Raw genomic sequence first — 12152 nt, 5'->3', positions numbered from 1 at the left:
GCTTTCAAAACAAAATGACAACAGGATGAATGCACACACTTGAAAATACAATACATGCAATGTTATGCATCATAGTGATGCAACCTCCTTTCAGTTTCATACTGCATGTCAATTGAAATCCTTACTGAAATGCACACCTTCTCAAGATTGCGCTTGACTGGCGTGTCAGGCACTCAATTACAGCTGTTTTATCAAGACAATGTGTTCGTTTTGTAATATATAGTTCCGGTCTGGTGTGGCACCCCAGCTAACGCACAACGTTGCCACAATGTTGCCACAACGTTTCGTGTTAGCAGGGACTGTCTGCGGCGCGCTGGTGTGTCCCGGGCTTTAGAGTAGAGAGACAGTTCAACTGTAAGTATGAACGGCAGAAACGGATATTGCCTTCCCTTTAAGTAGAGCGTCAGGGACAGCCTCCCTGGCTTACGGCCATACTAGCCTGAATACGCCCGATCTCGTCCGATCTCGGAAGCTAAGCAGGCTCGGGCCTTGTCAGTACTTGGATGGGAGACCGCCTGGGAATACCAGGTGCTGTAAGCTTTTGCATCTTTTACACACCAAAGGGCGACAAATCACAAGTTTTAACTTTGGATACACGCAATTTCATCATTATTTCAGATTTGACTTCCCCAAATACACAGGCATACAATAGATCTTGTTCTCCAACGTAAACGGTCCCTAGTAACTAGTGTACATTTGTAAATAAATTGAGCATCATGGCTAGAAGTGACTAAATGTTGCCTAATCTTTCTCATCGAGAAATGACACAATTACAGCAACACAAAAAGGAACTCCACCGGACAAAGTTCAGTGCTCACAAGGAGCCTCATTCAACACACACGGTTCCATTCCCATTCATGCAAAGCACGAAAGTGTAAAACTTGGGAACATACTTGAGAGCAAAGATCACATTGAATCTCATTCAAGGCACGGATGTGAATGCAACGGGATGAAATTACTGAAATGATGCCTGCCCTCGAACTGTGATGATGGACTACCCGACTCGCCAATAATATTGGGTTCTGGTGTATTGAAATACAGGAGCTGCTGGATTTGTGTGTTTTCTTACCCCCTCACCATAGTTTGTCAAATGTTTAAACAACTGAACTTATATTCAAGGTTTGTTTCTCTTCATATGTTTTACTGGTTTACATTTGTCTCAGCAACCTGTTGAATGATTCTTCTGCTTTCAAAACAAAATGACAACAGGATGAATGCACACACTTGAAAATACAATACATGCAATGTTATGCATCATAGTGATGCAACCTCCTTTCAGTTTCATACTGCATGTCAATTGAAATCCTTACTGAAATGCACACCTTCTCAAGATTGCGCTTGACTGGCGTGTCAGGCACTCAATTACAGCTGTTTTATCAAGACAATGTGTTCGTTTTGTAATATATAGTTCCGGTCTGGTGTGGCACCCCAGCTAACGCACAACGTTGCCACAATGTTGCCACAACGTTTCGTGTTAGCAGGGACTGTCTGCGGCGCGCTGGTGTGTCCCGGGCTTTAGAGTAGAGAGACAGTTCAACTGTAAGTATGAACGGCAGAAACGGATATTGCCTTCCCTTTAAGTAGAGCGTCAGGGACAGCCTCCCTGGCTTACGGCCATACTAGCCTGAATACGCCCGATCTCGTCCGATCTCGGAAGCTAAGCAGGCTCGGGCCTTGTCAGTACTTGGATGGGAGACCGCCTGGGAATACCAGGTGCTGTAAGCTTTTGCATCTTTTACACACCAAAGGGCGACAAATCACAAGTTTTAACTTTGGATACACGCAATTTCATCATTATTTCAGATTTGACTTCCCCAAATACACAGGCATACAATAGATCTTGTTCTCCAACGTAAACGGTCCCTAGTAACTAGTGTACATTTGTAAATAAATTGAGCATCATGGCTAGAAGTGACTAAATGTTGCCTAATCTTTCTCATCGAGAAATGACACAATTACAGCAACACAAAAAGGAACTCCACCGGACAAAGTTCAGTGCTCACAAGGAGCCTCATTCAACACACACGGTTCCATTCCCATTCATGCAAAGCACGAAAGTGTAAAACTTGGGAACATACTTGAGAGCAAAGATCACATTGAATCTCATTCAAGGCACGGATGTGAATGCAACGGGATGAAATTACTGAAATGATGCCTGCCCTCGAACTGTGATGATGGACTACCCGACTCGCCAATAATATTGGGTTCTGGTGTATTGAAATACAGGAGCTGCTGGATTTGTGTGTTTTCTTACCCCCTCACCATAGTTTGTCAAATGTTTAAACAACTGAACTTATATTCAAGGTTTGTTTCTCTTCATATGTTTTACTGGTTTACATTTGTCTCAGCAACCTGTTGAATGATTCTTCTGCTTTCAAAACAAAATGACAACAGGATGAATGCACACACTTGAAAATACAATACATGCAATGTTATGCATCATAGTGATGCAACCTCCTTTCAGTTTCATACTGCATGTCAATTGAAATCCTTACTGAAATGCACACCTTCTCAAGATTGCGCTTGACTGGCGTGTCAGGCACTCAATTACAGCTGTTTTATCAAGACAATGTGTTCGTTTTGTAATATATAGTTCCGGTCTGGTGTGGCACCCCAGCTAACGCACAACGTTGCCACAATGTTGCCACAACGTTTCGTGTTAGCAGGGACTGTCTGCGGCGCGCTGGTGTGTCCCGGGCTTTAGAGTAGAGAGACAGTTCAACTGTAAGTATGAACGGCAGAAACGGATATTGCCTTCCCTTTAAGTAGAGCGTCAGGGACAGCCTCCCTGGCTTACGGCCATACTAGCCTGAATACGCCCGATCTCGTCCGATCTCGGAAGCTAAGCAGGCTCGGGCCTTGTCAGTACTTGGATGGGAGACCGCCTGGGAATACCAGGTGCTGTAAGCTTTTGCATCTTTTACACACCAAAGGGCGACAAATCACAAGTTTTAACTTTGGATACACGCAATTTCATCATTATTTCAGATTTGACTTCCCCAAATACACAGGCATACAATAGATCTTGTTCTCCAACGTAAACGGTCCCTAGTAACTAGTGTACATTTGTAAATAAATTGAGCATCATGGCTAGAAGTGACTAAATGTTGCCTAATCTTTCTCATCGAGAAATGACACAATTACAGCAACACAAAAAGGAACTCCACCGGACAAAGTTCAGTGCTCACAAGGAGCCTCATTCAACACACACGGTTCCATTCCCATTCATGCAAAGCACGAAAGTGTAAAACTTGGGAACATACTTGAGAGCAAAGATCACATTGAATCTCATTCAAGGCACGGATGTGAATGCAACGGGATGAAATTACTGAAATGATGCCTGCCCTCGAACTGTGATGATGGACTACCCGACTCGCCAATAATATTGGCTTCTGGTGTATTGAAATACAGGAGCTGCTGGATTTGTGTGTTTTCTTACCCCCTCACCATAGTTTGTCAAATGTTTAAACAACTGAACTTATATTCAAGGTTTGTTTCTCTTCATATGTTTTACTGGTTTACATTTGTCTCAGCAACCTGTTGAATGATTCTTCTGCTTTCAAAACAAAATGACAACAGGATGAATGCACACACTTGAAAATACAAAACATGCAATGTTATGCATCATAGTGATGCAACCTCCTTTCAGTTTCATACTGCATGTCAATTGAAATCCTTACTGAAATGCACACCTTCTCAAGATTGCGCTTGACTGGCGTGTCAGGCACTCAATTACAGCTGTTTTATCAAGACAAATGTGTTCGTTTTGTAAAATATAGTTCCGGTCTGGTGTGGCACCCCAGCTAACGCACAACGTTGCCACAACGTGGCATATTAGCAGGGACTGTCTGCGGCGCGCTGGTGTGTCCCGGGCTTTAGAGTAGAGAGACAGTTCAACTGTAAGTATGAACGGCAGAAACGGATATTGCCATCCCTTTAAGTAGAGCGTCAGGGACAGCCTCCCTGGCTTACGGCCATACTAGCCTGAATACGTCCGATCTCGGAAGCTAAGCAGGCTCGGGCCTGGTCAGTACTTGGATGGGAGACCGCCTGGGAATACCAGGTGCTGTAAGCTTTTGCATCTTTTACACACCAGAGCGCGACAAATCACGAGTTTTAACTTTGGATACACGCAATTTCATCATTATTTCAGATTTGACTTCCCCAAATACACAGGCATACAATAGATCTTGTTCTCCAACGTAAACGGTCCCTAGTAACTAGGGTACATTCGTAAATAAATTGAGCATCATGGCTAGAAGTGACTAAATGTTGCCTAATCTTTCTCATCGAGAAATGACACAATTACAGCAACACAAAAAGGAACTCCACCGGACAAAGATCAGTGCTCACAAGGAGCCTCATTCAACACACACGGTTCCATTCCCATTCATGCAAAGCACGAAAGTGTAAAACTTGGGAACATACTTGATAGCAAAGATCACATTCAATCTCATTCAAGGCACGGATGTGAATGCAACGGGGTGAAATTACTGAAATGATGCCTGCCCTCGAACTGTGATGATGGACTACCCGACTCGCCAATAATATTGGGTTCTGGTGTATTGAAATACAGGAGCTGCTGGATTTGTGTGTTTTCTTACCCCCTCACCATAGTTTGTCAAATGTTTAAACAACTGAACTTATATTCAAGGTTTGTTTCTCTTCATATGTTTTACTGGTTTACATTTGTCTCAGCAACCTGTTGAATGATTCTTCTGCTTTCAAAACAAAATGACAACAGGATGAATGCACACACTTGAAAATACAATACATGCAATGTTATGCATCATAGTGATGCAACCTCCTTTCAGTTTCATACTGCATGTCAATTGAAATCCTTACTGAAATGCACACCTTCTCAAGATTGCGCTTGACTGGCGTGTCAGGCACTCAATTACAGCTGTTTTATCAAGACAAATGTGTTCGTTTTGTAAAATATAGTTCCGGTCTGGTGTGGCACCCCAGCTAACGCACAACGTTGCCACAACGTGGCATATTAGCAGGGACTGTCTGCGGCGCGCTGGTGTGTCCCGGGCTTTAGAGTAGAGAGACAGTTCAACTGTAAGTATGAACGGCAGAAACGGATATTGCCATCCCTTTAAGTAGAGCGTCAGGGACACCCTCCCTGGCTTACGGCCATACTAGCCTGAATACGCCCGATCTCGTCCGATCTCGGAAGCTAAGCAGGCTCGGGCCTGGTCAGTACTTGGATGGGAGACCGCCTGGGAATACCAGGTGCTGTAAGCTTTTGCATCTTTTACACACCAGAGCGCGACAAATCACGAGTTTTAACTTTGGATACACGCAATTTCATCATTATTTCAGATTTGACTTCCCCAAATACACAGGCATACAATAGATCTTGTTCTCCAACGTAAACGGTCCCTAGTAACTAGGGTACATTCGTAAATAAATTGAGCATCATGGCTAGAAGTGACTAAATGTTGCCTAATCTTTCTCATCGAGAAATGACACAATTACAGCAACACAAAAAGGAACTCCACCGGACAAAGATCAGTGCTCACAAGGAGCCTCATTCAACACACACGGTTCCATTCCCATTCATGCAAAGCACGAAAGTGTAAAACTTGGGAACATACTTGAGAGCAAAGATCACATTGAATCTCATTCAAGGCACGGATGTGAATGCAACGGGATGAAATTACTGAAATGATGCCTGCCCTCGAACTGTGATGATGGACTACCCGACTCGCCAATAATATTGGGTTCTGGTGTATTGAAATACAGGAGCTGCTGGATTTGTGTGTTTTCTTACCCCCTCACCATAGTTTGTCAAATGTTTAAACAACTGAACTTATATTCAAGGTTTGTTTCTCTTCATATGTTTTACTGGTTTACATTTGTCTCAGCAACCTGTTGAATGATTCTTCTGCTTTCAAAACAAAATGACAACAGGATGAATGCACACACTTGAAAATACAATACATGCAATGTTATGCATCATAGTGATGCAACCTCCTTTCAGTTTCATACTGCATGTCAATTGAAATCCTTACTGAAATGCACACCTTCTCAAGATTGCGCTTGACTGGCGTGTCAGGCACTCAATTACAGCTGTTTTATCAAGACAAATGTGTTCGTTTTGTAAAATATAGTTCCGGTCTGGTGTGGCACCCCAGCTAACGCACAACGTTGCCACAACGTGGCATATTAGCAGGGACTGTCTGCGGCGCGCTGGTGTGTCCCGGGCTTTAGAGTAGAGAGACAGTTCAACTGTAAGTATGAACGGCAGAAACGGATATTGCCATCCCTTTAAGTAGAGCGTCAGGGACAGCCTCCCTGGCTTACGGCCATACTAGTCTGAATACGCCCGATCTCGTCCGATCTCGGAAGCTAAGCAGGCTCGGGCCTGGTCAGTACTTGAATGGGAGACCGCCTGGGAATACCAGGTGCTGTAAGCTTTTGCATCTTTTACACACCAGAGCGCGACAAATCACGAGTTTTAACTTTGGATACACGCAATTTCATCATTATTTCAGATTTGACTTCCCCAAATACACAGGCATACAATAGATCTTGTTCTCCAACGTAAACGGTCCCTAGTAACTAGGGTACATTCGTAAATAAATTGAGCATCATGGCTAGAAGTGACTAAATGTTGCCTAATCTTTCTCATCGAGAAATGACACAATTACAGCAACACAAAAAGGAACTCCACCGGACAAAGATCAGTGCTCACAAGGAGCCTCATTCAACACACACGGTTCCATTCCCATTCATGCAAAGCACGAAAGTGTAAAACTTGGGAACATACTTGAGAGCAAAGATCACATTCAATCTCATTCAAGGCACGGATGTGAATGCAACGGGGTGAAATTACTGAAATGATGCCTGCCCTCGAACTGTGATGATGGACTACCCGACTCGCCAATAATATTGGGTTCTGGTGTATTGAAATACAGGAGCTGCTGGATTTGTGTGTTTTCTTACCCCCTCACCATAGTTTGTCAAATGTTTAAACAACTGAACTTATATTCAAGGTTTGTTTCTCTTCATATGTTTTACTGGTTTACATTTGTCTCAGCAACCTGTTGAATGATTCTTCTGCTTTCAAAACAAAATGACAACAGGATGAATGCACACACTTGAAAATACAATACATGCAATGTTATGCATCATAGTGATGCAACCTCCTTTCAGTTTCATACTGCATGTCAATTGAAATCCTTACTGAAATGCACACCTTCTCAAGATTGCGCTTGACTGGCGTGTCAGGCACTCAATTACAGCTGTTTTATCAAGACAAATGTGTTCGTTTTGTAAAATATAGTTCCGGTCTGGTGTGGCACCCCAGCTAACGCACAACGTTGCCACAACGTGGCATATTAGCAGGGACTGTCTGCGGCGCGCTGGTGTGTCCCGGGCTTTAGAGTAGAGAGACAGTTCAACTGTAAGTATGAACGGCAGAAACGGATATTGCCATCCCTTTAAGTAGAGCGTCAGGGACAGCCTCCCTGGCTTACGGCCATACTAGCCTGAATACGCCCGATCTCGTCCGATCTCGGAAGCTAAGCAGGCTCGGGCCTGGTCAGTACTTGGATGGGAGACCGCCTGGGAATACCAGGTGCTGTAAGCTTTTGCATCTTTTACACACCAGAGCGCGACAAATCACGAGTTTTAACTTTGGATACACGCAATTTCATCATTATTTCAGATTTGACTTCCCCAAATACACAGGCATACAATAGATCTTGTTCTCCAACGTAAACGGTCCCTAGTAACTAGGGTACATTCGTAAATAAATTGAGCATCATGGCTAGAAGTGACTAAATGTTGCCTAATCTTTCTCATCGAGAAATGACACAATTACAGCAACACAAAAAGGAACTCCACCGGACAAAGATCAGTGCTCACAAGGAGCCTCATTCAACACACACGGTTCCATTCCCATTCATGCAAAGCACGAAAGTGTAAAACTTGGGAACATACTTGAGAGCAAAGATCACATTCAATCTCATTCAAGGCACGGATGTGAATGCAACGGGATGAAATTACTGAAATGATGCCTGCCCTCGAACTGTGATGATGGACTACCCGACTCGCCAATAATATTGGGTTCTGGTGTATTGAAATACAGGAGCTGCTGGATTTGTGTGTTTTCTTACCCCCTCACCATAGTTTGTCAAATGTTTAAACAACTGAACTTATATTCAAGGTTTGTTTCTCTTCATATGTTTTACTGGTTTACATTTGTCTCAGCAACCTGTTGAATGATTCTTCTGCTTTCAAAACAAAATGACAACAGGATGAATGCACACACTTGAAAATACAATACATGCAATGTTATGCATCATAGTGATGAAACCTCCTTTCAGTTTCATACTGCATGTCAATTGAAATCCTTACTGAAATGCACACCTTCTCAAGATTGCGCTTGACTGGCGTGTCAGGCACTCAATTACAGCTGTTTTATCAAGACAAATGTGTTCGTTTTGTAAAATATAGTTCCGGTCTGGTGTGGCACCCCAGCTAACGCACAACGTTGCCACAACGTGGCATATTAGCAGGGACTGTCTGCGGCGCGCTGGTGTGTCCCGGGCTTTAGAGTAGAGAGACAGTTCAACTGTAAGTATGAACGGCAGAAACGGATATTGCCATCCCTTTAAGTAGAGCGTCAGGGACAGCCTCCCTGGCTTACGGCCATACTAGCCTGAATACGCCCGATCTCGTCCGATCTCGGAAGCTAAGCAGGCTCGGGCCTGGTCAGTACTTGGATGGGAGACCGCCTGGGAATACCAGGTGCTGTAAGCTTTTGCATCTTTTACACACCAGAGCGCGACAAATCACGAGTTTTAACTTTGGATACACGCAATTTCATCATTATTTCAGATTTGACTTCCCCAAATACACAGGCATACAATAGATCTTGTTCTCCAACGTAAACGGTCCCTAGTAACTAGGGTACATTCGTAAATAAATTGAGCATCATGGCTAGAAGTGACTAAATGTTGCCTAATCTTTCTCATCGAGAAATGACACAATTACAGCAACACAAAAAGGAACTCCACCGGACAAAGATCAGTGCTCACAAGGAGCCTCATTCAACACACACGGTTCCATTCCCATTCATGCAAAGCACGAAAGTGTAAAACTTGGGAACATACTTGAGAGCAAAGATCACATTCAATCTCATTCAAGGCACGGATGTGAATGCAACGGGATGAAATTACTGAAATGATGCCTGCCCTCGAACTGTGATGATGGACTACCCGACTCGCCAGTAATATTGGGTTCTGGTGTATTGAAATACAGGAGCTGCTGGATTTGTGTGTTTTCTTACCCCCTCACCATAGTTTGTCAAATGTTTAAACAACTGAACTTATATTCAAGGTTTGTTTCTCTTCATATGTTTTACTGGTTTACATTTGTCTCAGCAACCTGTTGAATGATTCTTCTGCTTTCAAAACAAAATGACAACAGGATGAATGCACACACTTGAAAATACAATACATGCAATGTTATGCATCATAGTGATGCAACCTCCTTTCAGTTTCATACTGCATGTCAATTGAAATCCTTACTGAAATGCACACCTTCTCAAGATTGCGCTTGACTGGCGTGTCAGGCACTCAATTACAGCTGTTTTATCAAGACAAATGTGTTCGTTTTGTAAAATATAGTTCCGGTCTGGTGTGGCACCCCAGCTAACGCACAACGTTGCCACAACGTGGCATATTAGCAGGGACTGTCTGCGGCGCGCTGGTGTGTCCCGGGCTTTAGAGTAGAGAGACAGTTCAACTGTAAGTATGAACGGCAGAAACGGATATTGCCATCCCTTTAAGTAGAGCGTCAGGGACAGCCTCCCTGGCTTACGGCCATACTAGCCTGAATACGCCCGATCTCGTCCGATCTCGGAAGCTAAGCAGGCTCGGGCCTGGTCAGTACTTGGATGGGAGACCGCCTGGGAATACCAGGTGCTGTAAGCTTCTGCATCTTTTACACACCAAAGGGCGACAAATCATGAGTTTTAACTTTGGATACACGCAATTTCATCATTATTTCAGATTTGACTTCCCCAAATACACAGGCATACAATAGATCTTGTTCTCCAACGTAAACGGTCCCTAGTAACTAGGGTACATTCGTAAATAAATTGAGCATCATGGCTAGAAGTGACTAAATGTTGCCTAATCTTTCTCATCGAGAAATGACACAATTACAGCAACACAAAAAGGAACTCCACCGGACAAAGATCAGTGCTCACAAGGAGCCTCATTCAACACACACGGTTCCATTCCCATTCATGCAAAGCACGAAAGTGTAAAACTTGGGAACATACTTGAGAGCAAAGATCACATTCAATCTCATTCAAGGCACGGATGTGAATGCAACGGGATGAAATTACTGAAATGATGCCTGCCCTCGAACTGTGATGATGGACTACCCGACTCGCCAATAATATTGGGTTCTGGTGTATTGAAATACAGGAGCTGCTGGATTTGTGTGTTTTCTTACCCCCTCACCATAGTTTGTCAAATGTTTAAACAACTGAACTTATATTCAAGGTTTGTTTCTCTTCATATGTTTTACTGGTTTACATTTGTCTCAGCAACCTGTTGAATGATTCTTCTGCTTTCAAAACAAAATGACAACAGGATGAATGCACACACTTGAAAATACAATACATGCAATGTTATGCATCATAGTGATGCAACCTCCTTTCAGTTTCATACTGCATGTCAATTGAAATCCTTACTGAAATGCACACCTTCTCAAGATTGCGCTTGACTGGCGTGTCAGGCACTCAATTACAGCTGTTTTATCAAGACAAATGTGTTCGTTTTGTAAAATATAGTTCCGGTCTGGTGTGGCACCCCAGCTAACGCACAACGTTGCCACAACGTGGCATATTAGCAGGGACTGTCTGCGGCGCGCTGGTGTGTCCCGGGCTTTAGAGTAGAGAGACAGTTCAACTGTAAGTATGAACGGCAGAAACGGATATTGCCATCCCTTTAAGTAGAGCGTCAGGGACACCCTCCCTGGCTTACGGCCATACTAGCCTGAATACGCCCGATCTCGTCCGATCTCGGAAGCTAAGCAGGCTCAGGCCTGGTCAGTACTTGGATGGGAGACCGCCTGGGAATACCAGGTGCTGTAAGCTTTTGCATCTTTTACACACCAGAGCGCGACAAATCACGAGTTTTAACTTTGGATACACGCAATTTCATCATTATTTCAGATTTGACTTCCCCAAATACACAGGCATACAATAGATCTTGTTCTCCAACGTAAACGGTCCCTAGTAACTAGGGTACATTCGTAAATAAATTGAGCATCATGGCTAGAAGTGACTAAATGTTGCCTAATCTTTCTCATCGAGAAATGACACAATTACAGCAACACAAAAAGGAACTCCACCGGACAAAGATCAGTGCTCACAAGGAGCCTCATTCAACACACACGGTTCCATTCCCATTCATGCAAAGCACGAAAGTGTAAAACTTGGGAACATACTTGAGAGCAAAGATCACATTCAATCTCATTCAAGGCACGGATGTGAATGCAACGGGATGAAATTACTGAAATGATGCCTGCCCTCGAACTGTGATGATGGACTACCCGACTCGCCAATAATATTGGGTTCTGGTGTATTGAAATACAGGAGCTGCTTGATTTGTGTGTTTTCTTACCCCCTCACCATAGTTTGTCAAATGTTTAAACAACTGAACTTATATTCAAGGTTTGTTTCTCTTCATATGTTTTACTGGTTTACATTTGTCTCAGCAACCTGTTGAATGATTCTTCTGCTTTCAAAACAAAATGACAAAAGGATGAATGCACACACTTGAAAATACAATACATGCAATGTTATGCATCATAGTGATGCAACCTCCTTTCAGTTTCATACTGCATGTCAATTGAAATCCTTACTGAAATGCACACCTTCTCAAGATTGCGCTTGACTGGCGTGTCAGGCACTCAATTACAGCTGTTTTATCAAGACAATGTGTTCGTTTTGTAATATATAGTTCCGGTCTGGTGTGGCACCCCAGCTAACGCACAACGTTGCCACAATGTTGCCACAACGTGGCGTGTTAGCAGGGACTGTCTGCGGCGCGCTGGTGTGTCCCGGGCTTTAGAGTAGAGAGACAGTTCAACTGTAAGTATGAACGGCAGAAACGGATATT

The 12152-nt window shown here is 43.4% G+C and overlaps 9 non-coding genes and 1 pseudogene across 9 annotated transcripts; all 10 read left to right on the top strand.

Annotated features, from left to right (window-relative positions):
- Nucleotides 1-421: 421 nt before the first annotated feature.
- On the top strand, nucleotides 422-540 carry LOC136756923 (5S ribosomal RNA). Its single transcript, XR_010818974.1, has one exon. It is a non-coding gene; the product is annotated as a 5S ribosomal RNA (ribosomal RNA).
- Nucleotides 541-1606: 1066 nt separating this feature from the next.
- LOC136756921 (5S ribosomal RNA) lies at nucleotides 1607-1725 on the top strand. Its single transcript, XR_010818973.1, has one exon. It is a non-coding gene; the product is annotated as a 5S ribosomal RNA (ribosomal RNA).
- A 1066-nt stretch (nucleotides 1726-2791) lies between these two features.
- LOC136756920 (5S ribosomal RNA) lies at nucleotides 2792-2910 on the top strand. The gene has a single exon (XR_010818972.1). It is a non-coding gene; the product is annotated as a 5S ribosomal RNA (ribosomal RNA).
- A 1056-nt stretch (nucleotides 2911-3966) lies between these two features.
- On the top strand, nucleotides 3967-4075 carry LOC136757690 (uncharacterized; annotated as a pseudogene).
- A 1056-nt stretch (nucleotides 4076-5131) lies between these two features.
- Nucleotides 5132-5250, top strand: LOC136757878 (5S ribosomal RNA). Its single transcript, XR_010819693.1, has one exon. It is a non-coding gene; the product is annotated as a 5S ribosomal RNA (ribosomal RNA).
- A 1056-nt stretch (nucleotides 5251-6306) lies between these two features.
- LOC136756539 (5S ribosomal RNA) lies at nucleotides 6307-6425 on the top strand. Its single transcript, XR_010818616.1, has one exon. It is a non-coding gene; the product is annotated as a 5S ribosomal RNA (ribosomal RNA).
- A 1056-nt stretch (nucleotides 6426-7481) lies between these two features.
- On the top strand, nucleotides 7482-7600 carry LOC136757877 (5S ribosomal RNA). The gene has a single exon (XR_010819692.1). It is a non-coding gene; the product is annotated as a 5S ribosomal RNA (ribosomal RNA).
- A 1056-nt stretch (nucleotides 7601-8656) lies between these two features.
- LOC136757876 (5S ribosomal RNA) lies at nucleotides 8657-8775 on the top strand. Its single transcript, XR_010819691.1, has one exon. It is a non-coding gene; the product is annotated as a 5S ribosomal RNA (ribosomal RNA).
- A 1056-nt stretch (nucleotides 8776-9831) lies between these two features.
- On the top strand, nucleotides 9832-9950 carry LOC136757875 (5S ribosomal RNA). Its single transcript, XR_010819690.1, has one exon. It is a non-coding gene; the product is annotated as a 5S ribosomal RNA (ribosomal RNA).
- A 1056-nt stretch (nucleotides 9951-11006) lies between these two features.
- On the top strand, nucleotides 11007-11125 carry LOC136755582 (5S ribosomal RNA). Its single transcript, XR_010817703.1, has one exon. It is a non-coding gene; the product is annotated as a 5S ribosomal RNA (ribosomal RNA).
- Nucleotides 11126-12152: the final 1027 nt, after the last annotated feature.

Source organism: Amia ocellicauda, chromosome 8, assembly GCF_036373705.1.
Source record: "Amia ocellicauda isolate fAmiCal2 chromosome 8, fAmiCal2.hap1, whole genome shotgun sequence".
Taxonomy (NCBI): domain Eukaryota; kingdom Metazoa; phylum Chordata; class Actinopteri; order Amiiformes; family Amiidae; genus Amia; species Amia ocellicauda.
Note: the sequence above shows the minus strand (reverse complement) of the source record. Positions and strands in the feature narration are given on the sequence as shown.